The sequence below is a fragment of the Belonocnema kinseyi genome, chromosome 6 (genome assembly GCF_010883055.1).
Source record: "Belonocnema kinseyi isolate 2016_QV_RU_SX_M_011 chromosome 6, B_treatae_v1, whole genome shotgun sequence".
NCBI classification, from domain to species: domain Eukaryota; kingdom Metazoa; phylum Arthropoda; class Insecta; order Hymenoptera; family Cynipidae; genus Belonocnema; species Belonocnema kinseyi.
The window spans coordinates 127,020,585-127,034,018 of record NC_046662.1 but is presented as its reverse complement, the minus strand read 5'-3'; the positions used below and the strand labels follow the sequence as shown (position 1 = coordinate 127,034,018).

Here is a 13,434-nt window from a genome sequence, read left to right as displayed (position 1 = left end):
AAATTAAAGAAATTGGCGATTTTGGAATTCATCTCGTTTGGATAAAAACTCAATTATTTGTTTGAAAAATTAATTATTTTGTTGAAAATGTAACTATTTTGTGAAAAAAGTCCTCTTTTCTATCAAAAGTTCAACTACTTTTTTTAAATTTGTATTTTTTTATTTTTATTTGAAGGTTCATCTTTTTCGTTGAAAATACATTCTGGAAACTGACAATTAATCAATACCATTTTTGGTTATGAAATCATGTGTTTTGTTGAAAGGTCGTCTTTCTTTGTAGAAATTAAATTGTTGAATGGAAAATTTATACTTTTTGATCAAAAATTACATTTTTTGATTGAATTATCAACTATAAATATTTCTTGGTTGTAAAGTCGTTCTGTTGTAAATGCAACTATATTGTTAAAAATTTAAATCATAATTTTTGGGTGAAAATACTCTTTTTGTTTTTAAAATTAAATAATTTTGTTGAAAGTTCATGTATTTTGTTGGAAATTGACCTTGTTTAGTAGAAATTTAATCTTTTTGGCTGAAAATGTATCATTTTTGTTCAAAAATGCAATTTTTTGGTTAAAATATCAACTGTGCATCTTCATGGGTTTAAAAGTCGATTATTTCACTAAGAGTTGAACTACTTTGTACAAAAAAAAAACGTTTTTTAACAAGGTTTTTAAATTATGGTTGAAAATTTAACTATTTGGTTGAAAGTTTAACTCTTTCATTGAAAACTCATATTTTTCGCTTAAAAAATTCAACTTTTTGTAGATAATTCGTCTTTTTTACTTTAAAATCAAATAATTTCTTTAAAAATTCATGCATTTTGTTTAAGATTTGTCTTTTTTGTAGATCATCAATTTTCTTGGTCTAAATTCATCTGATTGGTTGAAAATTTAACAACCTTGTTTAAAATTAATTTTTTCTGTTAAAAATTATTTATCTTTATCTGAAAATGTAACTATTATATGATTGATTAAAAATTAATCGTATATATTGGTTAAGTTGGAAAATCGTTTTTTTTTTGTTATAGAACATTCAACTTTTTGGTCAAAAATTCAGCTTTTCCCTTGAAAATTTAACAATTTTGTTGAAAATTCGTTTTTTTTCTTGTTCAATTTAATTTTGTAGCACAGTTTTTATCTGAAAATTGTACTATTCCATTTTTGGTTGAAACTTTATCCTGTACATTGTATTAGTTAAAGCACCAATTATTTGATAGAAAATTAATTTATTTTGTTGAAAATTAAACTTTTGAGTTGAAAATTGATTTATTGTATTAATTAGATTTTTTCCTAAAATTAACAAAACTGCAAAATAAAAAAATTGCCTTAAAATCGTCCTGATTCCTTTTTTTTATTTTTAAAATCTTTTCAAATACTCACTTAAAATTAATTTTTCAACCTGAAAAATCATTTTTAATTTTCTTAGCAATCACAACAATTTACAATTTTAACAATTCATGGCTTTCTATTTCGAACCACTCTGTTCAAATTTGTATAGTTTTTAATAGTTGTTTATAATGGCTTGTCCCAGATCTGAATTATTTTTTTTTTCAAAAAATCCTGATCCAATTCAGAAATAAATACAATTGCTTTGAAAAATTTCCTGTTCCAATTCAAAATTCAGGATGCAATTAGAAAATTAAAAATTTGTAATCTGAAAATGATTTTTTTGAGGTGGAAATCTTTTAAATTTTAAACTTTTAAAACTGAAGCTTGACAAATTTTTAATTCAGAAATATTTTATTTAAACGCTCAATAATTCATACGTATAAAACACAAACTTCTAACACCTTTTAATTTTACAATTTTTTTAATTAAATAATTTCAAAATACGAAATTACCATTTTAAAATTTTTATGACTTTAACATTTTAGAGATTTCTGGTTAAAAAATTCAAATCACGCTATTATTTTTAAGGTTCAAAATAATAATAATTCAAAAAAAATTCAGTTCGTAACATCAAAAATTGAACGATTAAATTCATTTTTTTAATTAAAACTTTTTAAAATAAAAGTTACATTGTTTTTATTTTAAGTTGTTCCAGATTAATATTTTTGCATTGTTATTTAGAGATAAAAATTTTAGTTTGCCAAATGAAAATGTTAGAAATTAACTTACTATCAAAATAATTGAATTTTCAATTCAAAAAAAAGAGAATAACAAATTTCCAGCAAAATAATTAGATCTTCAACTAAAATGATAAATCTTCAACAAAAAAAGTTTGAATTTTTAATTCAAAACTGTTGAACTCATCCAAAAGATATTAATTTTACCCAAGAGTTGACTTTTCAGTCAATAAGGATTTTTTTTAATTGTTGAATTTCAAAGCCAAAAAGATGATTTTTTTACAAAGCAGTGTAAACATATTTTTAAAGGGAATAGTTCAAGGACTTCTGGTTAAAAAATATAAACTTTCTTTCAATGCTTTGAATTGAAGAATAAATAAATGAATTTTTTAATGTTAAAGACTGAATCATTTTGATAAAGAAAAATGGATTAATTACAATTCTTTTTTAATTGGAAACTTTTTAAATTATAAATTGAATTCGTTTATTTTAAGTCGCTTTATATTATTAATTTTTACATTTTTATTTATAAATCCAAACTCAAAAGTCTTATGTACGAATTGACAATTTTGAAAATCGAACTGTGTAACAAAACAGTTTCATTTTTAACTAAAAAAAAAAAAAAAACGAAGTTTCAACCAAATCCTTAAATTTTTAACGAAGGAGATGAATTTTCATTTAAAATTATGAATCTTCAACAAAAAAAGGCTTACATTTTTTATTAAAAACTGTTGAACTCATCCAAACAGAAAATTTTTTCACAAAACAGTTGAGTTTTCAGTCTTTAACTAAAATGATGAATCTTCAAAAAAAAATCTAATTAACACAATAAATCAATTTTCAACCCAAAAGTTTACTTTTCAACAAAATAAATTAATTTTCTATCAAATAATTGGTGTTTTAACCAATACAATGTACAGGATAAAGTTTGAACCAAAAATGGAATAGTACAATTTCCAGGTGAAAACTCTGCTAAAAAATTGAATTGAACAAGAAAAAAAACTAATTTTCAACAAAATTGTTAAATTTTCAAGGGAAAAGGTGATTTTTTGACCAAGAAGATTAATGTTCTATAAAAAAAAACGATTTTCTAACTTAACCAATAGATACGATTAATTTTTAATCAATCATATAATAGTTACATTTTCAGATAAAGATAAATAATTTTTAACAAAAAAATTAATTTTAAACAAAGTTGTTAAATTTACAACCAATCAGATGAATTTTCGACCAAGAAAATTGATGATCTACAAAAAAAGACAAATCTTAAACAAAATACATGAATTTTTAAAGAAATTATTTAATTTTAAAGTAAAAAAGACGAAGTATCTACAAAAAGTTGAATTTTTTAAGCGAAAAATATGAGTTTTCAATGAAAGAGTTAAACTTTCAACCAAATAGTTAAATTTTCAACCATAATTAAAAAACCTTGTCAAAAAACGTATTTTTTGTACAAAGTAGTTCAACTCTTAGTGAAATAATCGACTTTTAAACCCAAGGAGATGTACAGTTGATATTTTAACCAAACAATTGCATTTTTGATCAAAAATGATACATTTTCAACCAAAAAGATTAAATTTCTACTAAATAAGGTCAATTTCCAACAAAATACATGAACTTTTTATTTAATTTTAAACACAAAAAGAGTATTTCCACCCAAAAAATTATGGTTTGAATTTTTAACAATATAGTTTCATTTACAACACAACGACTTACAACCAAAAAATATTTATAGTTGATAATTCAACCGAAAAATGTAATTTTTAATCAAAAAGTATAAATTTTTCATAAAACAATTTAATTTCTACAAAAAAGACGACCTTTTAACAAAACGCATGATTTCTTAACTAAAAATGGTATTGATTAATTGTCAGTTTCAAAAATGTATTTTCGACGAAAGAGATGAACCTTCAAATGAAAAAAAAATTTTGAAAGTAGTTGAACTTTTGATAGAAAAGAGGACTATTTTTACATAATAGTTACATTTTCAACAAAATAATTAATTTTTCAAACAAATAATTGAGTTAATAGATTTTCTGCTTTCACGATGATTCATTTTGATAAAAAGAGATATTTCGGGTTTCACTCGTGTAAAAAAACTACTTATTGTTTGCTGACGTTTCGTGAACTACCTGAAGATGTGAACTGCAATGTTCACGAAACGTCGGCAAACAATTCGTAGTTTTTTTACACGAGTGAAACCCGAAATATCTCTTTTTATCCAAATAATCGCCAATTTCTTTAATTTCTTTCAAATGCGGATCAAGATATAAATAAGACTATTATAATATAACATAATTATAATATTATCGTTATTAATGTACGTATATATTTATATATAATAGTATTAATATTTATACAATTTATATTTTATACATGAAATAACATAATCTCAAAATATACGCATATCAAGAGCCGCGCGATCTATTCAAATCATGAGAATCGTCAGCATCGAAATCTAGAAATATTAAAAACACAAGCTCCTGAATTTATTTCAAAGCAGTTAGCAGATAGATATATAAATAGAATCGCCGAAGTGCTCCGACCGGCAATCGTGCACCTTCGAGTTTTCAAATTCAGAGAGGAGAAATGGGTTGCGCGCGCAACTCAGTCATTTACAGCGTCTCCTACTATATTCACACGGTCATAGCCCTGTCATAGTATTGGACCACATCTCGTTTCAGATCTGGGAACACTGGACTAAATCATTCAATTCGCACCTACAGGTAACCTCAAACGGGCTAGGCTATTTCAGCTAATAGTCCTGAAATTTCTATCGGTAGCGTCCGCTCATTTTATTATTATATACCTTTTCGCAAGTTAATAACCTTTTCCCAACTCGTACAGGGCTAACGTTGCGCAAATAACCGTATTACTAGCCCTTTCGACGGATTAGTTTTACATAAAATGTAAAACTAGTAACTCCCAAATAAATTTTTTCACATCATATGAAGGAATGTGCAATCAGAAATCGTGGAAAACAAGAATTGCACAATTTTGGAATTTGTTTATTTTTGACGTTATAGCTTACAAAATAATATTAAAGGTGAAAATGGTAAATACTTACATACAAGCAATTAAAGGTTATGATACTTCATATTTCGCAATTTTGAGCATTACTAGCGTGGTATGATCCAACAAACAATGGTCCCGCCCATGATCTAATGAATACATGGTCTAGCCACTTGACGGCCCTGTTTCCTTCAAGTCACGCAACCGCTTAATTCCTCCATTTTGTTACTTTGACCGCGCAGTTTGAGTTTGACACGTAAGACTGTACGGCGAACTGTTACAGGAAAATCAGTATGTAGGAAGAAATATTATGAGAATATTAAAAGAATGAATTCAAAAAGAACTTTCAATGGATATATTAGAACATTGGTAAGGAAATAAATTATATTCAGACCAGAATGTAAGTTTGTAAATATTACTGAATGGGAAGGATTAAAAGTATATACAATTTTTGATATTTGAGATAAGGAATTTCAGTTCAAATATCTCCGTTTACCAGTGAATGAAAAATTCTCAGGTAAACAATTCTTTCAGAAATATATATATGTAAAAGTGACAGAGGTTTGTAATAGAATTACGCGGGTCCGTGAATTTTACAGAAAAGTTTGTTAGATCTGTATTTGATCTGGATTGAAAGTAGGACCTATTATTTTTACATTAATTAGACAATAATTTGTCATATGGTACATTTTGGACATCCTTCTGAATTTACGTATAAAACGTATGTGTAAATGTATGCAATATTATAGGGGTTTGCCGACATTTATTGTAATTTTAAACAGTCTGCTAAGAACAAGAGAGATTTTTAATGTGAGACAATGTGATTTCATATTATATTTAAAAAGTGGAAAGGCAAAAGGGAGTAACTGACAAAATGAAAATTGTGCCTGACAGTAAAATAAATAAAACATAATAATTATCATTTTTTTATGTCATGGGTACTGCAGGTTGGCCGTTTTAATCAAAGAAAAAAATTCCCGGTCATTTCCCGATTTTTTCCCGGTTCGCTAACATTTTTCACGGCCAATGAAATTTAAAAAATCAAACTATGTTCTAAACATTTTTCCATATAAAGTGATAAAAAATAAACGACACTTTAAAGCATTAAAAATGGAACCCTTGAATTCCAAGCTTTTAAAATTCAAGTTTAAAAATTTTCAATTCAAAAATTGTGTATTCAAATAGTTCAATGAATGAGATTAGTTTCAAAAAGATAAAACCACGTTAACATTTTTAATAGTATAAATTAAAGAATCAAGCAATGAACTTTAATAGTTTAGAAAATTATATTATTTTAAGTAATTTTAAGCTAGACATATTAAAAGTTAAAAAATAATTTTTTTAAATTAACGTTTCTTAAATGAGAAGTTGAATTATTTTTATTTTAAATTGTCTAGGCATCCTTCAAATGCTTTAAAATTTTATTCCAAAATCTTGAAAAATCTAGGAGTGGGTTTAAATTTTTCCAAATTCAAAATCATTTTTGAATTTTTTGTTAGAACTTTTAAATATATTTTAAAATGAATTATTGCATTTTTTTAACTTTCAGAAAATCCTGCAAATTTGAAATTTTCCTGAAATTTGCATTTAAGAACATTTGAAGAGATTTAAAAAATGATCAAAGAAGAACATGGAAGATGTTAAGGATTTTATTTAATTTGCTGAATTTTCAAAAATTGTAGGAAAATTCCGATTAATGTTAAAATATATTTAAGAAGTTCTGAAAAAATGTTAACACACTTCGTTTAAATTACTTGAAATAATTTCAAGTTTTTAATTAATTTTGAATCTTTTTACAACTTCTTCATATCTCTTAAAATTACTCAAATTTTTTTACAAGAAATAAGTGTTCAATTCTTATTTATGCATCAAAATTTAAAAATTACACTAATGAATTAAACACTTTTTAAGTAGAACAATTAAAATTGTAACGCTAAAAGATCAAAAGTTCTTCGAAAATCTAAAGATTCAAAGCTTTCTATGTACAAAAATTCGGTTTCAAATTGTTTTCTTTTAAATATTAGGTTTCAATTTACTCGTCTTAAATGAACAGTGAAATATTGCTCAATATTAAATACTTATTCTTTTTCTACATTAAGACATTTCAAATTAAATGGGATAAAAATGAAATAATTTAGACTCACAATATTTTATATTCAATAAAAACCTTTAATTATGACTGTATTATTATGGATTTATTTTTAAATTGAAAATAGTAAAACGCACGTTTACATTTTTTAGTAGCTGAACAAATTCATAAATGTATATATTAAGTTTAATATAAAAAAATATATATAAAGAAATACCTGAAACTCTGAATCACAAATATATAATTGATAAATATTACGTTCAAGTCGTTCAAATACGCTCAAATACGTTCGAGTTGGAGTGACTTGGAGTGAACCGACGCCCCCCACCATACTAACTGTATTGGCGCGAATGGAAGAAGTCAACTGCCGCACTCGATCCAAGATGTCAGAAAGGTCGGGTGCCCTAGGGTGCCGAATCTGATTAGTTGACTTTTTTTTACTAGCGCCTGGCAGGACCATGCTTTGTTGGATCATGCTAGCGTGGGGTACTGATACCTCATCATTACGATCGGACTTCTTCCATCCAGTGCTCGTAATGAGTGCCCCGAATTCTTCTATGCATGCGTCGCACTCGGTCTCTGATTCGTTGCTGTTCGCGCGCAACTTTAAATTGTAAAAAATAAAATTTTTATTGTTTATTATGAGTAATGTCATTTTAACTTATATAAATGTTTATTAGACCAATATTAATGAATCTTGATAAAAATAAAAATGTATTAAGTGCACACTGTGTAAATAAAAAATATCCTTTTGTACTCACTTGTATTTTTCTTGCATATTTTTCATTATTCGAAACTATTGTTATTTGGAGTTTATTAAAATGTTAAAATGCATCGACAATCTTGTTTTTCCATAGAATTATATTAATCAATACAAAAATTTATATATTTAGCAAAAAACACCATAACACAACAACCACAACACAGTATGCACTTAATAAATTTTTATCAAGATGCATTATTATCGGCCTAATAAACATTTATATCAGTTAAAATGACGTTATTCGTAATATACAATAAAAATGTTATTTTTTAGCATTTCAAATTGCGCACGAACAGCAACGAATCAGAGACCGAGCATGACGCATGCGTAGAAGAGTTCGGGGCACTCGTTACGAGAACTGCTTCCACCATATAGCACATGATCTAACAAATACATGGTCTAGCCACTTAAGGGCCCTGTTTCATTCAAGTAACGCATCGCTTAATTCCACCATTTTGTTAGTTTGACCGCGCAATTTGAGTTTGACGCGTAAGACTACGGCCAACTGTTATAGGAAAATCAATTAAGACACTTCGTTTAAATTACTTGAAATAATTCCAAGCTTGTCATTAATTTTGAATCATTTCAAAACTTCGACATATCTCCAAAAATTACTAAAATTTTGTATACAAATAATAAGTGTTCAATTGTTATTTATGCGTCAAAATTTAACAATTTCACTTGTAAATTAAACACTTTTTAAATAGAACGATTAAAATTGTAACGCTAAAAAATCAAAAGTTCTTTGAAAATCTAAAGATTCAAAGCTTTCTATGTAAAACAATTCAGTTTCAAATTGTTTTCTTTTCAATATTTGGTTTAAATTTACTCGTCTTAAATGAACAGTGAAATATTGCTAAATATTAAATACTTATTCTTTTCCTACATTAAAAAATTTCAAATTAAATGGGTTAAAAATTAAATTATTTAGACTCACAATATTTTTAATTTAATAAAAACATTTAATTATGACTATATTATTATGGATTTATTTTTAAGTGGAAAATAGTCAAACCCACGTTTACATTTTTTAATGGCTGAAAACATTAATAGAAGTAATATATTAAATTTAATATGAAAAAATATATAAAGGAATACCTGAAACTCTGAATGAAAAATATATTATTGATAAATCATGAGTACAGACCCATTTTTAAAATAATTTATTTATTTAATATTTACAGTTGATAAAATAAAACTGTTTTTTATAAAAAAAAATCAGTTTCAAATACTTTTAATTTTTAATTGTTTAAATCGTCAAAACTGCAATTTCATTATTTTTAAAACTGTTAAAATATAGCTTGGGCAGATTTTTCTTCTGAAAATTCGTAAAATTCTCGGTTTCCCAGTCCGACAGCCACCTAGTTCTTTATAAAAAAATCTTCGATTTTAAAAACTTGTAATTTTTAATTTTTTCAACCTCTAAAACTGCATTTTAAAATTCTTCAATTAAAATATATGCTGCAAAATAAAAAAATTTAACTGGAAAATTTTTAAAGTGGCAGATTTTCGAATTAAGAATTCTAAACTAAATGGTATAATAATCTATAAAAATCACAATTTAGGAAATTTAAGAAAAAAACGATTGAAAGCAAAGTTGGACAACATTTTTATTATACAAGTTTTGTAAAATTCGCGGTCAAAAAATAAATTCACTGTAATTTCCCGGGTTTCCTGGTCCAGCGGCCTGCACTGCATTATATAACTTTCTTTAGTCAGAACTTTCCCACTTGACTTCAATTTCATTTGATTTGACACAGATACGTCATTTTTTGTCAGCAGAAAAATCTTATGAAACACATAACCTAAAATTATAGTTAATCCGTATTTTCCGTTAACAATCTTCAACATTATTATAATACATTTTATAAGGATTCAAATATTTATACACCTGAAAAGTACAAGAAGTTTTTATTCTTACATTTTGCATTATAAAATCCCTTACGTTTTCCGCCTTTCTTATCCAAGATGGAGAAATTAAGAACCATGGTTCTGAACATCGACATATAGAAAAGATATTATGACATAGATGCGGCAAATGGCGACGGAGTGGGGAGAAAATATATATAGCTACTACCAGAGATGAGTTGGTAGATTGCTCGTGTAATGGAATAAGAGACTCCGTCAAAATTCGACTGCTAAAAGCGCCCTCTTGGTTTGTGGGTCAACTCCTCGGAGTTACTTCGCAGTTTTCGGCATTTTTCAGACGTTCCGCGTCGGTAATTGCTTAAGTTAGAGAATTTTAAAAATGAGTTACCACCGCAGTTACAATTACACGAGTTACCATAAATGTAAATTTTGTACTGCATATTTATTTACCATTCGAATATTAAGTGTTTATTATATAATTATTCTAATGATTCACAATTATTAGTGAGTAGTTATATAATGAAAACTAATTATTTATTTTTAAAATTAAAATTTTAAATATTATATCGTTACCTAGCTATTTATATGCTATAAATCATGAATTATGACGTATAATTTTATTACATTATCGGAAAAAGTTTTATGTTCACCTATTTTTTAATGACTGATAAGTTTGATTTATTTTAATTATGACAGAGCTAAACATTTTTCTCTTTAAAATGTTGAATGCTATCAAAATTCAAAGTTCTGTATAAAATCAAGCAGAGGATAAAGCCAATTTATCCATTTTATAAAGAATTTTCAGATTTCTTTAGAAACAAAAAAATAGTATATTGTCAATTATAATACCTTAAATTTGTCTCTGAAACGCTAAAATTGAGTAACAGTTATAGCATATGTTTATCAGTTACAGATTGTATTAATTAATATACAGTTTGTAGCTAAAATGCATATATAGAGGAGAGTATCCAAATATGAGATACGAACTCTGGCGTGATTGTCGGAATTCTATGTACTGAATTTAAAAGTAATATAGGTCATTTTAAAGGAAATTTAGTTTGTCATAAGAAATTCAAATAAAAAAATTTAAAAAAAAATTTTTTAAGCTGAAAATACAAAAAATGTAAAAAAGTGCTTTTTCCAAACTCGTCAAACTATTCTTATAATATGAGATACCCCAGGAAATAGCTAACAAAATGCAAAATAAAGTATTATTTTTAATGAAAAACTTCATTCTATGTTTCCGAAATATAAATTTACTGCTATTTAGATATATTTAGTTTGTGCACTATTCACAAACACTTTTGTAACCAATTTCCTCCGTGCAGCCACAGTGTTATAAAAACCACAGGTATCTCATATTATGAGAACCACACCGTGCAACTATGCACTTACTATGCCTGATCTGTACAATGAAAAACTTCAACACTATCGATATTTTCCTACTTAGTTATTCAATCCCCATCACTCCAGACAAACATTCAAAAAAACATTCAGTGAACTGAAAAACTGTGGTCGGTAATATAGGTATTTAGCTGTGTCACATGCCCTTAAGAAAAAGTAATTGTTTAAGTTTTGTAATTATACATAAAAAAACATTCATTTTTTTTAAAAGGCGAATTTTAAACGACAAATAGTTCAATTGACAAACAAACAAGAATGGAATAAACGGAATAGTTGAATTTCCAGTTTAAAAAAACTAATATTTTCAACAACAAAAATGAATTTTCAACAGAATGCATGAATTTTTACCCACTTACCTTGAAGAAGTCAAAAGATAAATTTTCAGCCAAAAATGAAATAGCTGAATTTTCAAATAAAAACATTAATTTTCAACAATCTAATTTATTTTTCATCGAAGGATTTAAATATGCTACTCAAATCGTAATGTTTTAACCAAAAAGATTTATTCTCAGTTCAAAAAATTAATTTAAAATTAGAAAAAAACGGGTTTTCAACCAAGTAGATGAATTTCAACTAAAATGATAAATCTTCAACAACAAAAATCAAGTTTCAACATACCCCTTCAACTATTTACTTGTAAAATTCTTAAATTTTTACCTGCTAAATGTTTCAATGTATACAATTTTAAGTATTCCCTAAAAATTGTTGAATTTCACATTACAGTTTAAAATTAATTATTTAACTAAGAATTGGTTTTAATGATTTTTTCAACTATAAAATGTTATTATAATAAATAAATGTTCAAAATTTATTATCTTAAGTTTTTAGAACAATAATACTTTGATAATAATAATATGAATAATTATACCTAATTATTTTAATATATATCATTTCAAATTATTATTATTATCATGTTTTCTTAACAGATTATGAGTTTATATAATAATAACAATTCAAGCAGAATTTTCAAATTCAATATTCAATTTTAAACTATAAGTTTCTGTTTAAAAATATTATGAGAAAAATGTTCTCAGCAGGATCGTATGCATCGCTGGAAACAAACTTGTTGAAAAATCATTTTCGAAGCAATGTTTTTTGGCTTCTGACATTGGTTTTATTAAAAAAGGGTTAAGTGCATTTTCACTTAATTTTTACGTACAGAAAGTTTTCTTTTGATTTTGATTGAAAATTAAATACACATATTTAATATTATACATACATGCATACATATATACGTATATATACATATAATAATAATAATAATAATAATAATAATAATAATAATAAGAATAATAATAATAACATAATTTTCATACATTTCTTTTAATGTTTAACAAAGTTCTATTTATTCACACAATTTTCATTTGCTCAAGCAGTTATTTTTCGTTAACTATTTAATAGAAGACATATAATTAATTACGATTTCGAAATTATTTTTGGAAAAGTGATTATTTAAACAAATTATATTTGTTTAAACAATTAAAATGTGGTAATTTTTTTCTTTCTATATGCTATAAAGTCAGAAACATAATGCTATGTGTTCTATTTTATTGCAGTTCTTTTGGTTACCGAAAAAAAATTCTTTAGCAAATAAATATTGTTTAAAGAAAAAAAAATGATTAAGCAATAAAATAAATGTGTCAAAATTATATAATTATTTAACAGAAAGTAGCATATGATACCAATTTGAATAAAATTTGACATCTCTGGCTCAATTGAAAAATTTTTGAAAATAAACAATAATTAATTGTTCAAATAATTACGTAATGTTTTTAGACAAATTTACTACTTTAAACAATGACAAAATATGGCATTTCAATAAGAAAATAAGAACATTTTTTAAATTTCTGGGGAACAAATTATTGTTTAAATAATTAACATTTGTTTAAACAATTGAAAATTGTTTTAAAAGTCATAGTAAATATTAAAATTGTATATTAATGATTATTTCTCAGAAAACGAGGACGGGAATTGCTGAAAAATAACAATAAGCATATCTGCGATAACTTATTCTAATTTTAATCTTTTCGTTGCAATTAACATATCGTTGGAATCGCAAATAAACGTACATTTCGAATATAATATTTTTAAATTGCTGATTCCAATATTATAAAAATGTTATGTCTCGTGTTTTATTCGTCATGAGGACAAAAGGGTCCCCCTCAGGCAATGCTCGACACAGCGCGAGGGTACGTCGGCAGGTAAACCGCGATCAAATGAAAATCGCTCTGC

General features: G+C 25.6%; 1 protein-coding gene across 7 annotated transcripts in view; it reads right to left on the bottom strand.

The window, feature by feature from the left end:
- Nucleotides 1-5,238, bottom strand: part of LOC117174354 (cytochrome c oxidase assembly protein COX15 homolog) — a 177,252-nt gene extending 172,014 nt beyond the window's left edge. For 6 of the 7 annotated variants that reach the window (XR_004467297.1, XM_033363407.1, XM_033363405.1 and 3 more), the window contains exon 1: nucleotides 5,133-5,238. The gene's annotated coding sequence lies outside the window, so the exon portion shown is untranslated. The remainder of the gene's footprint in view (nucleotides 1-5,132) is intronic. The other variant, XM_033363404.1, reaches the window with a different exon arrangement.
- Between the last annotated feature and the right edge of the window lie 8,196 nt (nucleotides 5,239-13,434).